Here is a 23,386-nt window from a genome sequence, read left to right as displayed (position 1 = left end):
ACAGATTGTGATAGAAGTATTATGCAGTAAACTCTAACACTCATCACCAAATCAAATTATCATACAAGGATGCAAGGCCTAACAAAACAATGACAGGTATGCTGAAAGAGAAGCTCAGCATGCCAAAAAGAACATACAAAGCTGACCAATTCTCCTTCTTGATGAACAAAAATGGACCTTACATTATGACTTATCATATGTTTAGATTAGGCCCTGACACCAGCCTCACAATAGAGAAAAAATGCAGCCATGTGATGTTATATATATCAGTTCTCCAAAATATCTTATAAAAATTCTTCTTCTGGCATAAAAAAGTTCAATGAAGTGACTCATTCTATTCACCAACTCCTCTATGATGAACACAGCAATAGCATCCTGCAACAAGTCCTGACAGCATTACCTATAAAAGATGATATGCATCTAAGTTACAGAAAGCAATATCACAAAATCTCTGCATTCCAAGAAAACAAATCCTCTGAAGTACTTTGAGATTTCTATTAGAATCAGAGGGGCAATATAACAAAGCAATCATACAACATTCCAAAACCTCGAAAAGATCATATACCAAGTACCATATCCCACAGATCATCATATACCAAACAACACAACAACAAACTATCTGGTCCAATCTTTAAAAGATATATCGAAAGACTGATCCCGCTTCAAGAAAACACAGCAGACAACAAAACCCTCAACCAACGCATGATCCATTTCATCCAGATCAGATTCTGGAACAAGAGGATATATCATCATATGATTCTAAAGAAAGATGCAGTCAAGCAGACGAAGAAGCGGAGCTTTCCCCACCAGCGGCGGTGGGGAGAGCGTTCTCCCACGGTGGCGCCGCCATCGGACGGAGGAGGGGTGGTCGCAGGGCTGGACCTGGATACGAGGACGCCTTCGCCTTGACGGTCTCGAGCATCCGTTGGCTAATCTCCTCGGAGTAAGATCTGGAGGGTTTTAATCCCGTCGTCCACGGAGGCGGCGATGGGTGCGGAGGAGCAGAGGCGGTGGCGAAGGCCTCCTCCTCGATCCGGCGGCGGCATCGGAGGCGTCGAGGGGGAAAGGACGCCGTAGCGCTTGGAGAGGACGGACTCGGTGGAGAGGGTCTGGACGAGGCGCTGGATCACCGCCTCCCGCGTCCGCTGCGAGGGGGCCAGACGTTGAGGGCGACGGAGGGCAAGATGCCCGCCGCCCCCGCCTTGGACTCCCCGGCGTTCTCCTCCGCCGACTTGGGGGGCTCTTCGCCGCCTTGGGGCTTCGTCTCCTCGCCTTCTTCCGCCATAGCCGAGAAATTTCTCACTCTATTCGTCGGAGACGGAGCGATGTTGGGATTAAAACGTTCTCCGTATTCCCCTCATAACGAAAAAAAAAATCGAAGAGAAGAGAACTAAATAATAGACTTATGTGGGCCCTGCCGATGCGATTGGATTTTCAGCCTCGCAAACTGATACATTAGTTCACGGGCCCACGATTTAGTACCGTTTCAGGGCTGGTTTTATTTGTGGGTGTAAGGAACGCGTCCGTTTAATTATTTTTCTGGTTGTTACTCTGGGTACAGACACCGCCCAGGGAGAAATTGTAGCATGTAATTATCAGGGAAGGGATTAATAATTATACACTTAATTAGCGGGGATAATCTCGTGTAAATTGGTGTTTTATAAATTCAAAAGCGGTGTTACCCTCACCCAATGCGCCACCCGGATTCCAATGCCAGTGACACCTTAGATAGGGCTGAAATCAGACCCTATATAGATCAAATGACTGCATATTCATATCTCTTTTCATTTTATTTGATAAATACAAATATAAATATCAAGATGCAAAAATTGATGTAAATACGAATAGGATATCAATACAAATTGGATACCAAAAATATATATAGATACAAACAAAATCAAATAGTTAAATTTTATGGCGACAAAATCAAGATTTATTAAGTGAATAATAAATCAAGTTAATAATATGTTAATATGATTATTTATTTTTTGTAAAAATTCATGAATGCTATATAAAATTAACTAAGATTACAAATAGAATTGAATATTCAGATATGAATCGGATAGTTGTCTATCTATATTCATATTCATATTTCTTTGATGGATATAGATATTAGTTGGATGCTCAAATTTTTATCCATATTTGAATAGACTTAGATACAAAAACATATTTGATATATTCGATCCACCTTCATCCGTACGTAGAAGGCACAATACTCTCATGGTGATTTAAGTGTTAGGGATAAAGATCCAGAAAGAGGGTTAACATATAAATAATTTTGTGGTTTTAGTTAGGCAATCTGCCTAAGTAGCAATTTTCACGGTTATTGCGCTCCTTTTCTTGTGGGATGAATTAAAATATGTTGCTTAAAATGTAGGCTTCGTTAAGTAAATCATTCATGGTTTTTATATCTCTACTCATTGGAGAGGCCAACCGGTTGAACTCTAGCGCACGCGAGTGATCATCGTCCTCTTACCCTCCTTACTTTTGCTTCATCCTGATATCATCTGACACATGGGAAGAGACAACCGTTTGTTTCATCCTCTCATCCTCTTACCTATTTTTCTTGGTATAATGTGAGGGTGAAGGGTGAAATAACATACTAGATTACCATGAATTGTCCGTTGAAGCAAAAAAAATAAAATAAATAATATTTTTGAATCAGATGTAGAGCTTGGAAGCAATCAATGAATGCAGAAGCAACCACTAGTCATTTTATGAATAACAATCTTTTGAGGGTACCAGCTGCGACCATCTCTTATTTCGAATATCTGGATGATGATAAGAGATGGAGAAGCCTTTTCGGCCAAGCATGTATTTAGAGAAGCTAATGAGGCTGTGGATTGAATGGCCGTCTATATGGCCAGTCATGTCGGTAATATTTTGTTAAGCTAGGAATAGAGAGCTGCCTCGGGCGCTCCGCGATATTCTATTTTCTAATTTTATTGGATGCATTCGTATACGTAATGTATAAATTACATGCTAGCCAAAAAAAAAAAAAAACAACTATCAAATGGTGGAATTGACTCCAGGCTCTTGTCACTACCAACAGATTATAGTATGGAAATCTAACACAATTCGAATCGTTCCACCGGGGGGGAGGAGTACATCGATCGTGACACACATTAGGGACTAGTAGATGCTCAAACCTCATCATATCAAAAAATCTCAATCCTTCGTCAACCAACCCACTATGACTACAAGCTGAAAGCATGCCTGGGAATATCTGGAGCAACACCTTTCCATGACCATTCATTGGCAGACCAGAAATCAGTGCACTCCAACCAACCACATTCTTATGCCGTGTATCACAGAACGCTCAAAAAGCCTTTATCCACTCACCCACACCTCGAGCACATCGCTATAAAGGAATTCCTTATATTCAGAGCACATTCCATGCAACAAGATCTCGCTCGGGTATTTCATTCAAACAATGGACGCGCATCATCACCGTCCCCGCACTCCACGTAGAGTACCGTCAATGAAATCAGCAAGAGAGAATCAGCTTAGTGCCTATCTTGCAGGATCCTGGCACGCACCTGTTTTCCCCTGGACAAATAAGAAATCCTAGTGCATGACTTGAGAGCAAACGAAGAGGCGAAGGTATTCGCGGAAATGCCGAGTTTTCGCATGCGGTTATATAAGTGGAGGGCCTTGCAATCTGCATAAAACTTAACATGCGGACCATTTCGAGTTGGGGCATAAATTTTCTATGAGGAAATAAATCTTTATGGGAACAACAGTGAAATCGCGCATAAAATTCCTGTATGGTGGAACATCCGTGCAGAAATTATATGCGGGCATGTGCAAGTAGGTGCATAAGATTTCTATGCAGAAGTGAATCCGCATAGAAATTTTTTTAAGACATTTGAGGACATCAGCATAAAGTTCGAAACGAGTATATGTCTATGCGGACGTCCGTATCTCGTTCGAGAATGCGCTTTCTCACTTTTCTCACTGATAACCCACACACACTCTCTCTCTCAACAACCCCCCCCCCCCCTCCCTATTTTTTCTTTTTTTCCTTTAGTTAAAAAAAAGTTAAAACCACATATACACCGCTCAACGTTTAGGCTATTTACACTTACATCTTGAAAATTTAAGAAATGTCATTTAACCTTCAAAATCTTAAATTTGTCGCAATTTGGTCCAACTGTCTATCTCCGGTATAAAATATTATCGGATGAGAGTCCCTTGATGGCTAAATTTGCAAAATTTCCAAAATATCCTTCTCAGTTGGTTAGCAAGGAACTTCATGAATTGAAAGGGAGTGCTTTGAGATAAGCGCAAGTGGATAAATGACAAAAAAATAGAATGCTTTGAAATTTGTATAGATAGATGAATTAAGAGGATGGAGAGCTTTGAGATATGTGCAGAGTGATGCATGATGGAGGATGGAAGGCATTGAGATCTATGGAGATGGATGAATGATAGAGGATGGAGTGCTTTGAGATCTGTATATGCGGACCAATGATAGAAAGTGTAGTGCTTTAAGATCTATACGGCAGACGAAAACAAATGCAATGCTTTGAGATATATGCAGCATATAGATGATAGAGGATGGAGTGCTTTGAGATTTATGCAGGCATGTGAACATTAAAGCATGGAGTGCTTGGAGATTTGTGTAATTGCATAGATGATAAATGATGTATTTTTTGAGATCTGTGCAGGTAGAAGGATAGAGGGCGAGGACTTTGAGATTTGTGCGGGTGAATGGATTGTAATATCCGGGCCCAATTTAAGCCCAATACCTTTTTGGGCCCGTACTTGAGCATTGGGCCAAGACACCTAATGGGCCCAACTGGGGCCCATTGTTGGCAGCCGTTTGATGGCTGCTATCTTATAGCCTGAGGATGGATGTGACTAGGGTAGGGCCAGCTGGGAAGCTGTGGAAGACCCAGCTGTTAAGCCTTTCATGAGGAGGAAGCTGGGTGTGACACCTCGCACTCCCCCTAAACCACTTAAAAACCTACTAGTTCTCCCTTCAAAAATCTCAAGAACCTGTGAACCGGCAGAGGAGGTGTTGGAATGGAGGCACCGGAGCACGGGATACTGCAATCTCCTTCGGAATCAAGGTAAATCCCTCCCCGGCTACCTCCTTTCAATTGTTCAGCGTATGAATTAAAAGAAAAGAAGATGAAGGGGGAGGGGGTTAACCATGCGCAGCCAGGGACGTCGCCGACGGCGTGAACGTTGCCGGCCTCGGTTCGGCCGCAGGCACAGGCCGCGGACCGGCTGCGAGCACGGCCACGGACACGGCCGCAGGAGTCAGCCGCGGGCACCGCCGGCCGTGGCGTGACCCCAAGCTCGGCCTCTCCCAAGCCGCCTCCTCTTCTTCCTTGAGATGGGAAGGGGAGGAGATTAGAGTGGGATAGGGGGGTCTCGGTGAAGAGAAGAAGGGAGGAGAAAGAAGAAAAAGGAGAGAGAGAAGAGGGGACTCCCGTGTGCGGCCGCGAGCGTCGTCAGCGCCGTTGGTCCCTGCCGCGGGCTGTTCCTCCCTCGAGGTCTCTCTTCTCCACGGGAAGGAGAGAGGGTCGGCGACCACGGGCCGCGGCTGCTGCAGGCGCCACAGGAGCCGCCGACCGACCTCAATCCGGCCCTCCGAGCCCCGGCATGGGGTCGCCCCCCCTCTATGGTCACGAAAGAAGAGAGGGGAAACAGAGAAGAAAAGAAAACGGGAAGAAAAGAAAGAAGGAAAGAAAAAGGAAAAGAAAAGAAGAAAAAAAAAGAGAGAGAGAAGAGCCCCTTAACGGGTCCGGCCTAACGGGACGGATCGGGGTTCGGGTCCGAAACCCGTTAAGCCCAATAATAAGAAATTGGTTTAGCCAATTGAACCTGAACCCGAGCCCAATCAGATTGGGCTAAGTCTGGACGAGCCCAAACTGCAAATTGGGTCAAATCTGAACCGAATTAAGCCCAAATTAAATTGGGTCCGAATCCAATTAAGCTGAGTTGGTCTCAGCAGACCTAATTGATTGTAAATCACGCCCAATTCAAGCCCAATTCAACTGACAGAAGGTCGAATTGACCTTGGGCTAATCCTGACTCAGGCCCAAATGAGCCACATTGACCAAATCAGAGGATCCAATTGGCTAGAAAAGGTTGGACCCAATTATAAACGAGGCCCAATCCTTTAATTAAAAACCCAATCAACCCATGTGGACCCCAATTGGTTTTAAAATCGAACCCCAAAGGCTTCAAATTGGACTTGGGCTAAATCCTTGGATAGGACCTAAGCAAGTAAGTTCATAGTATGATGAACTAAGAGATTTTATAATAAATAAATGGAGAATAATGTAAACCCTATGATGTTGTTTTAGGTGATTAAGGATTTGTCACCTGGACTTGAGCAATTTGAAAAAGCGAATTGAAGTAAGTAATCTATCTTAATCTTATCGTAGATCTTGTATTACATTTTATAAGATGAACCAGTGTTTTTCATACAATTTGAATTGTATACATGATTTGTGAAGAAAGTAAGTAACCTGTTCTAATCCTGTTATGGATCATGTCTTGTTATTAATGTTTCCTCAGCACTTTTGAAGTATATATGTTTCATGCATGATATGTTACAATGCATAAGTAACATGCCTGAATCCCAGAAGCTATGGCCATGTATGCAACATGATTATGCTGGTATTTTAATCATGCATGTAAGTTTATACAGTCTTAGCTAGCCAAGAGGCACTATAATGGGCTCAAAGATGCTACTGATCGAATGCAACTGAGCTGGCCTTGCTAGTGGCCGAGAATAACTTTGCTGGCCTTGCTAGTGGCCGAGAATGACTAGCTGGCCCCGCCAGTGGCCGAATGGACTTCGCAGTAGCATCCGAGAGAATGGACCACGGTATGCCGGGGGCACGGTTTCATATGCATACTTTATGAAAATGATATTTGAAGCATGATCATGAGGCTCATTTCAGAGCCTGGGTATATGAGGCGGGTGTTTCCAAATCCTGCAGATGCGTTTTGGGGAGAAGCAAAATCGGTGAGGGGTGAAGGACGCTTGCGTGAAGCCCCGGAACCGGCCAACATCTGGCAGGGGAGCCCCGTGTTTCCCCCTCATGTAGGCTCGATAGTCACGTGCCCTGCGAAGGCGGGCCGTGACATTTATGAACGTGCCTGGCCAAAGCATACATTGTTTTACAACGGGTTTTTGAATATATCCTTATGAAATGTTGTATTTTGCTAAAACCGCTATCTCCTTTAAATGATGCTAATCGCATGAATTCTTATATTTTATGAAAATTCTGTTTGACTGAAAATACTGCTTTGTTTTCCAAGCATACATATTTTGCTATGATAAATTGTGAGATAATACGCATGTCAGCTTCTCAAACCCTGCATAAACATGGTTACCATTATGTTTGATCCGGTAAGATTATGTATGATTACTTACTGAGCCGTGTAGCTCATATCCGTTCATTTACTTTTCTTTCAGATCCTCACCACTGATAGCTGTCAGAGACACCTTTATTTGGTATCAGGGCTTCTTTCCTTTGGGGTAAAATAAGTATACTTTTGTGTACATAAACTATATAGAAGCTCTGTATTTGGGTACTGACCAGCATGTTGTACTAAGAATGCTTTCTTATATAAAGGTTTGGTTGGTTTGACTACCCTGTTACCCATGTATGAGGCTGCGTGCTACTGTGGGCGATAGTCGGCAATAGCACGGCCGTGTCACGGATCCGGGTCCGGGGCGTGACATCTAGTGGTATCAGAGCTCTAGGTTTAACAAGACTATAACCGTAAAAATTTGGGGTAATGGGTAGTTAAGAGTATCATAATATGTTAAGATTGTCATAATACCTTAGTCGAAGAAAGCAATTTATTTCAGTTTCACCCTAAACTCTTGACTGCTAGGTAGCTATAAGAAATAGGGAATACTCAAACATTTACCCTGATGAATTACCGGAATTATCCCTGGTTGAGAAATCGAATTCACCATCGATCTTAGGAGAGGGACCCATCATCAAGGCCCCTACCGGGCGATTCTTGTTAAGCTATGAGAACTGAAATTTTTGGAGGGAAACTTTGTCTACCTAAAAATGTTCTTTTCAAGGGTGTTGCCCGATTTGGGCGATACGGCAAAATGAGTCCTCACTACATCGTCCATCTGAGGTATGTTTAATTTCGAGGACGAAATTTATTTTAAGGGGGGTAGGATGTAATATTCGGGCCCAATTTAAGCCCAATACCTTTTGGGCCCGTACTTGAGCATTGGGCCAGGACACCTAATGGCCCAACTGGGGCCCATTGTTGGCAGCCATTTGATGGCTGCTATCTCATAGCCTGAGGATGGATGTGACTAGGGTAGGGCCAGCTGGGAAGCTGTGGAAGACCCAGCTGTTAAGCCTTTCATGAGGAGGAAGCTGGGCGTGACACCTCGCACCCCCCCTAAACCACTTAAAAACCTACTAGTTCTCCCTTCAAAAATCTCAAGAACCTGTGAACCGGCAGAGGAGGTGTTGGAATGGAGGCACCGGAGCACGGGATACTGCAATCTCCTTCGAAATCAAGGTAAATCCCTCCCGGCTACCTCCTTTCAATTGTTCAGCGTATGAATTAAAAGAAAAGAAGATGAAGGGGGAGGGGGTTAACCATGCGCAGCCAGGGACGTCGCCGACGGCGTGAACGTTGCCGGCCTCGGCTCGGCCGCAGGCACAGGCCGCGGACCGGTTGCGAGCACGGCCACGGACACGGCCGCAGGAGTCAGCCGCGGGCGCCGCCGGCCGTGGCGTGACCCCAAGCTCGGCCTCTCCCAAGCCGCCTCCTCTTCTTCCTTGAGATGGGAAGGGGAGGAGATTAGAGTGGGATAGGGGGGTCTCGGTGAAGAGAAGAAGGGAGGAGAAAGAAGAAAAAGGAGAGAGAGAGGGAAGAGGGGACTCCCGTGTGCGGCCGCGAGCGTCGTCAGCGCCGTTGGTCCCCGCCGTGGGCTGTTCCTCCCTCGAGGTCTCTCTTGTCCACGGGAAGGAGAGAGGGTCGGCGACCACGGGCCGCGGCTGCTGCAGGCGCCACGGGAGCCGCCGACCGACCTCAATCCGGCCCTCCGAGCCCCGGCATGGGGTCGCCCCCCCCCCCCCCCCCCCCCCTCTATGGTCACGAAAGAAGAGAGGGGAAACAGAGAAGAAAAGAAAATGGGAAGAAAAGAAAGAAGGAAAGAAAAAGGAAAAGAAAAGAAGAAAAAAAAAAAGAGAGAGAGAAGAGCCCCTTAACGGGTCCGGCCTAACGGGACGGATCGAGGTTCGGGTCCGAAACCCGTTAAGCCCAATAATAAGAAATTGGTTTAGCCAATTGAACCTGAATCCTAGCCCAATCAAATTGGGCTAAGTCTGGACGAGCCCAAACTGCAAATTGGGTCAAATCTGAACCGAATTAAGCCCAAATTAAATTGGGTCCGAATCCAATTAAGCTGAGTTGGTCTCAGCAGACCTAATTGATTGTAAATCAGGCCCAATTCAAGCCCAATTCAACTGACAAAAGGTCGAATTGACCTTGGGCTAATCCTGACTCAGGCCCAAATGAGCCACATTGACCAAATCAGAGGATCCAATTGGCTAGAAAAGGTTGGACCCAATTATAAACGAGGCCCAATCCTTTAATTAAAAACCCAATCAACCCATGTGGACCCAATTTGGTTTTAAATCGAACCCCAAATGCTTCAAATTGAACTTGGGCTAAATCCTTGGATAGGACCCAAGCAAGTAAGTTCATAGTATGATGAACTAAGAGATTTTATAATAAATAAATGGGGAATAATGTAAACCCTATGATGTTGTTTAGGTGATTAAGGATTTGTCACCTGGACTTGAGCAATTTGGAAAGCGAATTGAAGTAAGTAATCTATCTTAATCTTATCGTAGATCTTATATTACGTTTTATAAGATGAACCAGTGTTTTTCATACAATTTGAATTGTATACATGATTTGTGAAGAAAGTAACCTGTTCTAATCCTATTATGGATCATGTCATGTTATTAATGTTTCCTCAGCACTTTTTAAGTATATATGTTTCATGCATGATATGTTACAATGCATAAGTAACATGCCTGAATCCCAGAAGCTATGGCCATGTATGCAACATGATTATGCTGGTATTTTAATCATGCATGTAAGTTTATACAGTCTTAGCTAGCCAAGAGGCACTATAATGGGCTCAAAGATGCTACTGATCGAATGCAACTGAGCTGGCCTTGCTAGTGGCCGAGAATAACTTTGCTGGCCTTGCTAGTGGCCGAGAATGACTAGCTGGCCCCGCCAGTGGCCGAATGGACTTCGCAGTAGCATCCGAGAGAATGGACCACGGTATGCCGGGGGCACGGTTTCATATGCATACTTTATGAAAATGATATTTGAAGCATGATCATGAGGCTCATTTTAGAGCCTGGGTATATGAGGCGGGTTTTCCAAATCCTGTAGATGCGTTTTGGGAAGAAGCAAAATCGGTGAGGGGTGAAGGACGCTTGCGTGAAGCCCCGGAATCGGCCAACATCTGGCAGGGGAGCCCCGTGTTTCCCCCTCATGTAGGCCCGATAGTCACGTGCCCTGCGAAGGTGGGCCGTGACATTTATGAACGTGCCTGGCCAAAGCATACATTGTTTTACAACGGATTTTTGAATATATTCTTATGAAATATTGTATTTTGCTAAAACCGCTATCTCCTTTAAATGATGCTAATCGCATGAATTCTTATATTTTATGAAAATTCTATTTGACTGAAAATACTGCTTTGTTTTCCAAGCATACATATTTTGCCATGATAAAATTGTGAGATAATACGCATGTCAGCTTCTCAAACCCTGCATAAACATGGTTACCATTATGTTCGATCCGGTAAGATTATGTATGATTACTTACTGAGCCGTGTAGCTCATATCCGTTCATTTACTTTTTCTTTCAGATCCTCACCACTGATAGCTGTCAGAGACACCTTTATTTGGTATCAGGGCTTCTTTCCTTTGGGGTAAAATAAGTATACTTTTGTGTACATAAACTATATAGAAGCTCTGTATTTGGGTACTGACCAGCATGTTGTACTAAGAATGCTTTCTTATATAAAGGTTTGGTTGGTTTGACTACCCTGTTACCCATGTATGAGGCTGCGTGCTACTGTGGGCGATAGTCGGCAATAGCACGGCCGTGTCACGGATCCGGGTCCGAGGCGTGACATGGATAATAGAGAATGGTGCGGTTTGAAATCTGCGAAGATAGATAGATAATAGAGAATAGAAATACTTTGAGATATGTGCAGATGGATGGATGATGGAAAATGGAGTGCTTTAAGATCTAAGATGGAGTTCTTTAAGATCCGTATAATCGGATAGATGATAGAGGAAGGAGCTCTTTGAGATCTGTATAAGCGGACTAATGATAGAGATGAGTGCTTTGAGATCTATGTGTGTTGATGATGAGAACAATGATGGAGTGCTTTGAGAGCTGTGCAGATGGATGAATGGAGGAGAGGATGGAGCACTTTGAGATTTGTGTAGGTGGGTGATAGAAAATGAAGAGGTTTAAGATCTATGCACGTGGATAAATTCGAAAAGTAAATATTAGATATGCATAATTAAAATGTTGAATTAAGAACCTCTAAACTCAAAATTTAAAAAAAACCATGTAGAATAGCATTAGTCTATCCCAAAAAATATATGGCAGCCTACTCAGGAAACATATCGAAAGAAAGAGCCCATTCTTAGGAGAATTATATTCTAGATCAGATGTACTAAATCAGTAGTGCACTATATGGGCAATTTGAGACAACATGAAGAAGTGACAATTTGAGAGGAGCGCACATGGTGTGGGGTATAACTAGGGTTGGAAGTAGGTTGGGCTAGTCTCGGTCCTACTCCTACCTAAATCCGATATGAAGTAGGTTTTGGGCTGGATTTAGGTCCGAAAATTTTTGGATAATCCAGTTAGCCCAGGCCCAATCCAAACCTGATTAGGCCGGTCCTAAGTATCCGTTTGGGCCAAAAATAAGTTTCTGCCAAATTCGATTAAAGTTTAATATTTCATAATATTAATTCATAAGTAAATGAGATAGTTAAATATTAAGCCCTCTTATATAACATAAGTAGATGATACATGATACATTATTTTCAGCTAAATTTATTTTAATTTATTTATTATTTATTATTATTATTTTTGAACAATAACATATAAAAATTAATTAATTTGGGCTTGAATTTGGATTTCATTTTGAGTTGAGCCTAAGTCCTGACTAATATATCCAAATTTAATCTGATAAATAAATAAATTTTATATTTAAGCCTAAATTTGGTTGGAATTTTTTTCGAACCTATCCCCAACTCCGGCCCAAGGTCAGCAGCGTACGTACAGGAGGCAGGAAAAAATTAATCACCGCCCCCCTTCATCGAAAACTCCAAAAGGAATAACTGCACAGAGCCAGCTGCTCACCGCACAGGACTTGGTGTTGCCATTAATGACACCACCAGGGACGCCACTCAGCTATCAATGCTTAACTAGGAGCAATCTTTCGCTGCTTCCATGATCATACCTCATACCTGGTTAGACTCCTTGAAGGCTGAAGCATCTCTCTATCACAGTATCTGCGCCCTCTGTCCATGCACTTGACCCGGCTGCACTCTTGCACACCGTTCCCAATTCGATGCACAAGCAAACAGGAGGCTCACAACCCAAGGCCAATATATGCAGGTACCAAGTGCAGGCCCCTCCTTTTCTAAGTAGAGCAGTCTTAAAGCAAGAGGGAGGGGAAGCAAACAATACGGAGACCCGTTTTCTTCCTTCATGGGAAGCCGTGTCCATTGTTTGCAGGACCAAGCAAACACTCCACTCCATCCCATGGACCCACCTCGTCGGCATCACACCAATCAATTCCATGCTCCCACCCCACCAACCAGCTTAATCCCCTCCCCCCATTAAACCCCGCGCCTGCGGCCCCGCCATTCCCCCTCGCTCCCCGCCGCCAAGCTTCATCCTCCCAAAGCTTCTACGAGATGGGATTATGGAAGCTAAAGCTTCTCCTCCTCCTCTTCTTATTGATCGCAGCTTCCGGAGAGAAGCGGGGAGAGAAGGTGGGCGCCGCGGGCCGCGAGGAGGGACTCGAACGGTTGTTTGATCTGGGCTCAAAGCGGCAGCCTCGGTACTCCGCTGGGGCTCTACTGCGGAATAGCGAGCGCAGAGTTCCCCACGCCTCCGACCCCCTCCATAATCGCTAACTTGATGGCTCCTTTGTTCTTCCTCCCCGCCAAAGTCCTGACCTTGTTTTTGTTTGTCTGGCAACTGTTATAAATTAAGATGCACATATATGCGACATGGTGTGATATTATATGTAGTCCTAGCAAGGTTCTACGTAGGGTTTCTGAGATATGTGCTCTTCTTTCTAAATATTTCTGTTCCCAGCCACTAAGTTCTCTGAATGTAACAACGATTTGCTTCCAGTGCTAGCTACCAGCCTCCTTGGTTAGTCGCTTAGGAAGTAATATCATATAACAAAACATCTGCAACAGGAAATAACGGCAAAAACTTGAGGATTATTTCTGCATGTCTTCAATGCCAATAGGAATGAATATTGAAGAATTACATCTGCGCATTAGCTTCACATTTCTTTCCTCTATATCCCCATGTAATGGATATATATGCCAAAGTGCAGTGTCCCATGCGTCTAAATCGACACATCATGTATCTAAGCATCGAGAAATTTACGTAATTCCATCTCGCTCACTATTGTATTGGTTCCATCTCCTGCGTTGAGTGCAACAGTTAATGTTATACATGGTTCCGTTGATTTGAGGAAAATATATTAAATGTGAACAACTTTCCCGTCTTGGAGTCTACCGAGCTGTAGTTGGAATAACCATATAGTAAGGCTGATAACTAATCAACACTAGGAATGAAGCTCTATGCAGCTAGAAATAACGGGAATTCTGAAGGCATAATAAAAGTTAAACCTCCAGGCTCACGTAGGCTAGCCTACAAGTTTTGTGAATGATTCCTTCCACCTTTTAATGTTGTGATATATCCTACATGTGAATTGAAGCTTAATCATTCCAATGATCACGTTCCTTTAGTTAAAAAGTAAGGTTCATAATTGGAGTCTTAAACGGTGCATTTCAAAATGTTTATACTTTAATAATTATGATATCAATATATGGATCTCCCTTGCACTCTCAAAAATATATTAATTCTGCAAGAGCTCGTTACAGGAGAGTGGAGTGTAAGATTCACGCCACATATATACTGGCTACATCTTAACATGCACGTGGATGGCTAGCAAGTTTTTCTCCACAATGTAATCAGCGACATAAGGGCTCCGTGATAACCATCTGCGTCGTTGGTGAGACTCTGCGCAAGTAGTATTTAGGGTAGATCGGATACTAATTAACATCGGCGACTAGATGCTAGGATTCTCCCTAGAGGTGGCAATTTATGATCCAACTCGTTAATTCGATCCGGGAACAACCCGCTTTAAGCAGATTTAGGTTTGACATAAACGGGTTTAGACCATAAATGGATCAATCTATCTAAACCTGCTTATTAAATGAGTTGGATTCAGATTTAAACCTTTAACCCTTTTAACCTATTTAATAATTAGGACAGGTCATAACGTGACCCAACCTATTTAAAATCTATATAATCTATTTCTGACTTGTTTAACCTGATCCGCTTAATCTGTTTAAATTAATTTAACCCATTTAATCCGTCTAACCTGTTTAATAAATAGGTTATGTAGGTCGGATCAGGTTATCTGTTTAATAAATAGGTTTGATTTAGATTTGAAATTTTGACATATTTAATAAATAGATCGAGTTTAGGTTGATAAATTTTGACCCGATTCATGTCCGATCCGATCCGACCCAATTGCCAACCCTAACCCTAATTCTTCTTTGGATTGTTTATTATCCTTGGTAGGTGTTAGTAGCAAATACTAATTGCAGCGTTGCTTTTAAAGTTCGAATTTTTATAGGCTGTAACATGCACGACAGACCAAGTCCTTTTTGTCCTGCTCTTTTTAGCCCAAACCATGGGCGCGGGTGGCGCTTTTGGAACAAGGCGTGCAGCATGAGAAAAGCTCAGGAGTGAATTCCCATTTACTTTCGGCCCTTGACGTTTAAACAGCAAGAGACGTTGCCAAATGCTTCTAAGAAGTCCGAAAGAGACTTCTTTTATCCGTGGAATTAGCACCAGTATCTTCTCACAATGCTCCGTTTTCCTCTCACCAGGTGCAGTAAAAGGAGAGCGCAATGAGTAGACCAGTAAAGAAGGATATGCGAGGAAGAGAGTAACAAAAGAACAAAAGAATAATTCGGGATGCTGAGATAGGAACAGGAGCTCGCCGTGCTAACAAAAAAAAAAAAAAAAAAGCGCACTTCAACAAATAAAGACTTATAATGACGAAACGCTTGGCAAAATCTGTCACTATAAATACTTTCAAGTAATAATTTTAAGAAATATTATAAGAGACATAATATTGCAGCGGTTCATCGAGAGTGTTACTAAAAGTTATCATATAGATATGGTTATCTTATAGCCACTACCAAAAATTATATTTTATAGTAATCTTTTTAAAAATCATTATAAAAAGCTTATAATATTGTAACGGTTATTTATGAATACCGCTAAATTTTTTTATTTTTTATTAAAAAGAAGAGAATTGAATTTCTTATAAAAATAATTAATTATTAAAATATAAGATACTATAGTATTTTTGAAATGAATATATTCTATAATATGAACAAGTTTTAAATAAGTATGATAAATCATAGCTTCACGCTAGAAGCTTATGCTGTCATAATGGCTGAGTAGCAGGCAACAATCCAAGAGGTCGTCGTTTGATCCCCTGTATATATGAGTATTTCTCCTGCATTCAAAATTGTAAAGATATATATATGAATCTGTATTCGAATCCGATTAGATACAAAAATATATCCGTATCCGATTCGGTTGGATAATATCCTCATACTACAGACCTTTTTTTGTTATTTTTGTTATAGTGATAAGAGCATTTGCAAGAACACCCGATGAACTCTTTGCAGTCCCAAGAATGGCCTTGTCCGAGACTCCCACTTATAGTTTTTGCTCGAGAATCTATCAAGTCAATTAGGGGTGCAGATGTTGCTAGCTGCTCATGAGCAGCGATCAGGCTCGGCTCAATTGGAGAAGGAGCCAAGCTCAAATAGTTTTAGACTTTGGTTCATAGACTAGCCGAACTTGAACGCAAGTCTACTGCAGAAACAGTAAAGAAGCTCGCTCAGCTTGATAAAAGCTTGTTTCAGAGCTTATAGGAGACAAGCATGAATAGCTGAAGTCAAGCTTAGCTCGAGCATGATATATACCATGCCTAGCTCAACTTATTTGCACCCTTAAAGTCAATGGCTAATATGAGTAGGTTAGCAGAGCTTAAAGCCTCATAATTGACTTGAGGCTTACCCGGAGGCCCGACGTTTGGTGCCAAAGGCCCTCCAAAATTCATTTCCTTTCGGTGCTAACATACACGACCTCTAAAAATTTAGATAAATATGACAAATATGATTATATCAGTATTAACGCATCGGATCCCATCAGAACTCTGCAATTAAGTGTGTTTGGGTGAGAGTAGTACTAGCATAGGTGGCCTACTAGAAAATCCTTATGACCTTTTAATTTTTCCATAAAAAAAAGTACATGCAAATTGGTCTCACTATGTCACATATACATCAATTTAGCAAGCAAGAAGAGATAGGGAAGAAAGAAGAACTAAAAAAACTCGTACGTGATTATGTCGCTCTTCCAATAACTATTGCACATCCAAAAATTAGTACTAATCCTTGATTTTAGCTCTATTTCTAGGCTTAGCACATAATATTATAATGACAATATAATGTCTTTTATATAACTTCTCAAATTAGTATTTTCATCATCTTATTATTTATTATTACGGGATTCTATTGGTGTTATAGATGGAACTTAAGTATCTGTTATTGCATCAGAGAGAGATGCTCCATATCAAAATTGAAAAACAGCTTTATCTCCAAATTAATGTCATGTTAATATGTGATTTTGACCATTGTTTTATGTCGATTTCAAAAGACTGGAAAGGTTTAGCTTTAGATGAAAGGGTCTTAGAATCGGCTTTACAAAATTATTTTTATCTACCAAGGGATAAATACTATCTTGTGGATGTAGGTTCTGCAAATGCACCACCCTTTATCACTCCATATATGGGAGTCTGCTATCATATTAGGGAGCAAGGAATTAGCATTTCTAGGCCATAATATAGAAAAAGCTATTTAATCTACATTATGCCTCTCTTAGATAACATATCAAACAATTAGTTTGTATAATAAAAATGTGATTTCTTATGTTAAAGGTAGCAACATTTCATCCTATTGGTTTTTAAATTAATATTACTACTACAATGGTTGCATTGCATAAGATTATTAGTATTTACAATGGAGAGGAGGAAGGGCTAAGTTGACAACCTTAGCATTACCAACCCAAGTGAGGTGATTGAAGTTCTTGAAATTGATGAAGAATAAAATAATGATGTTGAATATGTTAGAGTGGGGTAATCCCTAAAAGCTAGTTGTATATAATTGTAAATAGTATTTGAATAAAGCAATATTTTTCCTCTTCATAATGACTTAAACAGTATAGGATGTGTCAAAGTAGTTGGTGTGTACCATTGTAAGAATCGGAATTACTAAGAACTTGAAATATATTCACAGTTATTAGCACCACAATGCCAATATTGTATGGTCAGGCCTAGAGCAGGCTGCTAAGACAACAAAGAAGTGAGTAAACAAGGAGATGAGACCTTTGGACTTCAAAAAGGGCGACATGGTGCTGGTCAAGCTCTAACCAGGCCAATTTGATTCTTTTGAAAGGTGTACAGATGAGTTGCCTGCAAGCATGAAAGAATTTTTCCCATCCTTGAAAGAGTAGGAGATGCACGTTATGTGTGAGCCGCCGTTGCACCAAAAAAAAAAAAAAAAATAGTAGGAGATGCATCCTATGAGTGCAACTCCCATCATGGCTCAGACTCTATGGTAGGATTTATGCCATGTCTTTCTATGACCGCAATAGAAGAGGATTGAGAAAAAAAATGAAGGGAGCAGGATCATACACTACTATGATACCATGATAAGAAAAAAGATTTTTTTTTTTTTCTGAGGGGCTGAATACACACACACACACACACACACACAAGATTCAGATTTGGCGGGATTGACTCAATCCTATAGTTACATAAGTATAAAATATACTAGTCAAACAAAATCAGAAAAATAAGGGAAGATCTTGCATGGTTGGAAGGTTGTTAAATAAGAGAAGATCTTGTGCCCAAGCTTGGTAAGTTTCCAATAGATGGCTGGAAAGGTGTTCATGGAGAGAAAATCTCATGCCTAAGTTTGGTAGGTTTCCAATGAAATCTTGTATCCAAGTTTGGTAGGTTGGTCTTTACAAATCTATTTATGGCCCCAAATAAGCTTCGAGAGATTGGTTTGCCAAATTTTCTCAAGCCCTTTTCAACACCGGCTTTGTACAGTCTAAGGCTGATTACTCTCTGTTTTATTCTCACAAGAATGGTCACTCATTATTTATTTTAGTGTATGTTGATAACATTGTCATTATTTATTTATAATCCTTAGTCAGCAGTTCCATGTCAAAAATTTGGAGAACCTCAAATACTTTTTTGGTATTGAAGTATCTCGTTCTTGATATGGTATTTATTTGAGTCCTAGAAAATATGTTCTAGACATTCTTGAAGACACTGGTTATAACTGCAGCTCAACTAGCCTCGTTTCCATTGAAGAATATCTTAAACTCACTGATCAAGATGATGATCTCCTTTTCAATCCCTCTACCTATAGGTGCTTGATGGGAAGACTTATATATCTAACTATTACCAGACCAAGTATTGTTTACACAGTTCATACCTTGATTCAGTTTATACACCAACCATAGAAGCCTCAAGTGATTCTGCTATTCAACCACTTCGCAAGTTAAAGGCCAATCTTCGTCAAGGTATCCTTCTCTAGGGACTTAAATCTCATAGCTTATTGTGATTCTAACTGGGCTAGTTGTCCTATGACTTGCCGCTTTATCACTAGCCATTGCATATTTCTTGGCTCATGTCCCATCTCGTCAAAGAAAAAGAAGCAGAACACTCTATCTTGGTCATCAATTAAAGCAAAATATCGTACCATGGCTATGGCTGCTTCTATGATCGCATGGCTTAACTACCTCCTCCATGATCTTGGTTGCAAGACTTCCTTGCCTACAATTGTTTGGTGACAATCAGGCAAATATTATATATTGAAATCAATTGCCATATTGTTAGTCAGAAAATTCAAAATGGTTTATTCACACATCCTATATGTCCATCTCTTAGCAGTTGGCTGATCTCTTTACCAAGTCCTTAGGTAAGGATTAATTTTATTTTTTAAAAAGCAAGTTGGGCATTTGCGACCTCCATGCACCAACTTGAGGGGCAGCCTATAATGGCCTCTTGGGACAGTACGGTTGATAGCGTTATGATAGATCAAGTTTAAGGTTGTCCCTAACAGTGTAGAAGAGACAAAATACAGGAGCGGCTCAATGCATTTGGGGGCCTAAGGCGAACTCATTAAGAGAGGCATTTTTTTCTTTTCATTTTGTATTTGAGGCCTTCTCTGTATTACCAGACCAAGTATTGTTTACACAGTTCATACCTTGATTCAGTTTATACACCAACCATAGAAGCCTCAAGTGATTCTGCTATTCAACCACTTCGCAAGTTAAAGGCCAATCTTCGTCAAGGTATCCTTCTCTAGGGACTTAAATCTCATAGCTTATTGTGATTCTAACTGGGCTAGTTGTCCTATGACTTGCCGCTTTATCACTAGCCATTGCATATTTCTTGGCTCATGTCCCATCTCGTCAAAGAAAAAGAAGCAGAACACTCTATCTTGGTCATCAATTAAAGCAAAATATCGTACCATGGCTATGGCTGCTTCTATGATCGCATGGCTTAACTACCTCCTCCATGATCTTGGTTGCAAGACTTCCTTGCCTACAATTGTTTGGTGACAATCAGGCAAATATTATATATTGAAATCAATTGCCATATTGTTAGTCAGAAAATTCAAAATGGTTTATTCACACATCCTATATGTCCATCTCTTAGCAGTTGGCTGATCTCTTTACCAAGTCCTTAGGTAAGGATTAATTTTATTTTTTAAAAAGCAAGTTGGGCATTTGCGACCTCCATGCACCAACTTGAGGGGCAGCCTATAATGGCCTCTTGGGACAGTACGGTTGATAGCGTTATGATAGATCAAGTTTAAGGTTGTCCCTAACAGTGTAGAAGAGACAAAATACAGGAGCGGCTCAATGCATTTGGGGGCCTAAGGCGAACTCATTAAGAGAGGCATTTTTTTCTTTTCATTTTGTATTTGAGGCCTTCTCTGTATTACCAGACCAAGTATTGTTTACACAGTTCATACCTTGATTCAGTTTATACACCAACCATAGAAGCCTCAAGTGATTCTGCTATTCAACCACTTCGCAAGTTAAAGGCCAATCTTCGTCAAGGTATCCTTCTCTAGGGACTTAAATCTCATAGCTTATTGTGATTCTAACTGGGCTAGTTGTCCTATGACTTGCCGCTTTATCACTAGCCATTGCATATTTCTTGGCTCATGTCCCATCTCGTCAAAGAAAAAGAAGCAGAACACTCTATCTTGGTCATCAATTAAAGCAAAATATCGTACCATGGCTATGGCTGCTTCTATGATCGCATGGCTTAACTACCTCCTCCATGATCTTGGTTGCAAGACTTCCTTGCCTACAATTGTTTGGTGACAATCAGGCAAATATTATATATTGAAATCAATTGCCATATTGTTAGTCAGAAAATTCAAAATGGTTTATTCACACATCCTATATGTCCATCTCTTAGCAGTTGGCTGATCTCTTTACCAAGTCCTTAGGTAAGGATTAATTTTATTTTTTAAAAAGCAAGTTGGGCATTTGCGACCTCCATGCACCAACTTGAGGGGCAGCCTATAATGGCCTCTTGGGACAGTACGGTTGATAGCGTTATGATAGATCAAGTTTAAGGTTGTCCCTAACAGTGTAGAAGAGACAAAATACAGGAGCGGCTCAATGCATTTGGGGGCCTAAGGCGAACTCATTAAGAGAGGCATTTTTTTCTTTTCATTTTGTATTTGAGGCCTTCTCTGCAGGCCGGCCTAAGGTGAACTCACTAAGAGAGCCTTTTTCCTTTCTATTTTATATTTGAGGCCTCTCTATGATGGGCCTTATTTGGGCCTTTTTCCTTTCTATTTTGTCTTTCCTTAAAAAATAATGGGAAAAATGGGAAAATAATCATACCCTGCATATCACATGGGATGAATGTTTGTAGTGTCAATATTAATGATGAAAGTTTCTACATGGACACTCAACTCATGTAGGATCTCCATTCCCCATATAGACACACAATATTTGTGATCCCAACATTAGTGATGGAAGTTTCTATTCGTCAATTATTAAAATTTATTGCTTAATATACAATAGAAATTTAGTTATTAGAAACTTTTATTTATTATAATTTGTTATGTTGCCATATTATATTATTTATTAGAAAAAAGTACATCCGGTGCATTGTGCGGGTTGTATACTAATATATATCTAAAATAAAACTTCAGCTTATGTAGAGCTCTTTATTCACCGTATAGATGTCGGTACTAATGACATTGATATTAATATACTTGGCTATTATTAAAATTTATTACTTAATATGCATCAAATATCAATGATTCTGATATTAATATGCTTGGCCATTATTAAAATTTATTTTTAAATGTACAATAAAAATTTGGCTATTAAAATCTTCTATCTATTATGATTTATTATATTGTTATATTTTATTTTCGAAAAAAGTTGAAAAAAGATGAAGAAGCCATACTCCATGGAGCACGAGTTATATATATGCTAATCTATTATCGATTATATATATGTAAAATAGAAGCTTAGCTTGTACAGAACTTTTCATTTACTATGTGGATGCAAGTATTAATGGCTCCAATATTAATGTGATCCACCATTGTTAAAATTCATTGCTTAACATACAATAATTTTTTTTTGGTACAAATATGCAACAAATATTAATGACGCTGATATTAATATGATTGGTTATTAAAAAAGTTCATTGCTTAATATATAAGAAAAGAATAGCTATTAAAACATTCTATTTAGTATAATTTATTATATTGCCATATTATACTTTTAAAAATATTTAGAAAAATTGCATCTCCTACGAATGATATCATTAATACGGTTCTTTATTTTAAAAATAATTAGGCTCTCATACCTATTATATTAATTATATTTTTGTTATTTATGTTGGACAGAGAGAAAAAACCGCACCCTGCTTCGTGTGGTTTATATGCTACTAGTCTTAGGCCCTGTTTGGGGGAGCTGTTGGCAGTAGAGCTGTTGGAAGTAGAGCTGTTGGAAGTAGAGCTGTCTGAAGTAGAGTTGTTATAAAAAGCTGTTTGCTGTTTGGTAACTACATTCGTAAAGTGCTGTGGTACTTTGTTTTGTGTTTGGTAAACAAACTAAGAAAGTACTTTTGTATGACAAAATTACCATAAAGGACATTGCATAGTATTATACAACAGAACATAATAAAACATAATATAAATTAATACATAAATATACGATATAGTATAATATTATTGTAATATAAAATAATATTATGTTAATATAGCATAATAGTAATATAATTATTAGAGTAAATTAATATTTGGTAATATAACATAATATTAAATTATTTAGCATAACATATTAATGTATTATGATATAATGTAATATATATTATATTTATAATATAATACAATAATAAAAGTATAAAATATTATAATTATTAGTATAAATTAATTTCTCATAATATAACATAATATTAAATTATTTAAAATTACATATTAATGTATTATAATGTAATGTAATATAATACAATATTTATAGTATAATACAATATATAAAGGTATAAAATATTATAATTATTATTATAAATTTATTTTCCATAATATAACCTAATATTAAATTATTTAAAATAGCATATTAATGTATTATAATGTAATGTAATATAATATAATATTTATAGTATAATACAATAATAAAGGTATAAAATATTATAATTATTAGTATAAATTAATTTTTCATAATATAACATAATATTAAATTATTTAACATAACATATTAATGTATTATGATATAATATAATATGATATTATATTTATAGTATAATAAAAAATAAAGGTATAAAATATTATAATTATTAGTATAAATTAATTTTTCATAATATAACATAATATTAAATTATTTAACATAACATATTAATGTATTATGATATAATATAATATGATAATATATTTATAGT

At 39.6% G+C, this 23,386-nt stretch overlaps 1 pseudogene; it reads right to left on the bottom strand.

Annotated features, from left to right (window-relative positions):
* Positions 1-517: 517 nt before the first annotated feature.
* On the bottom strand, positions 518-1,378 carry LOC120109103 (annotated as a pseudogene).
* Between the last annotated feature and the right edge of the window lie 22,008 nt (positions 1,379-23,386).

The sequence above is a fragment of the Phoenix dactylifera genome, unplaced genomic scaffold (genome assembly GCF_009389715.1).
Source record: "Phoenix dactylifera cultivar Barhee BC4 unplaced genomic scaffold, palm_55x_up_171113_PBpolish2nd_filt_p 001810F, whole genome shotgun sequence".
NCBI classification, from domain to species: domain Eukaryota; kingdom Viridiplantae; phylum Streptophyta; class Magnoliopsida; order Arecales; family Arecaceae; genus Phoenix; species Phoenix dactylifera.
The sequence above is the reverse complement of the archived record's forward strand: the minus strand, read 5'-3'. Positions and strand labels throughout refer to the sequence as shown.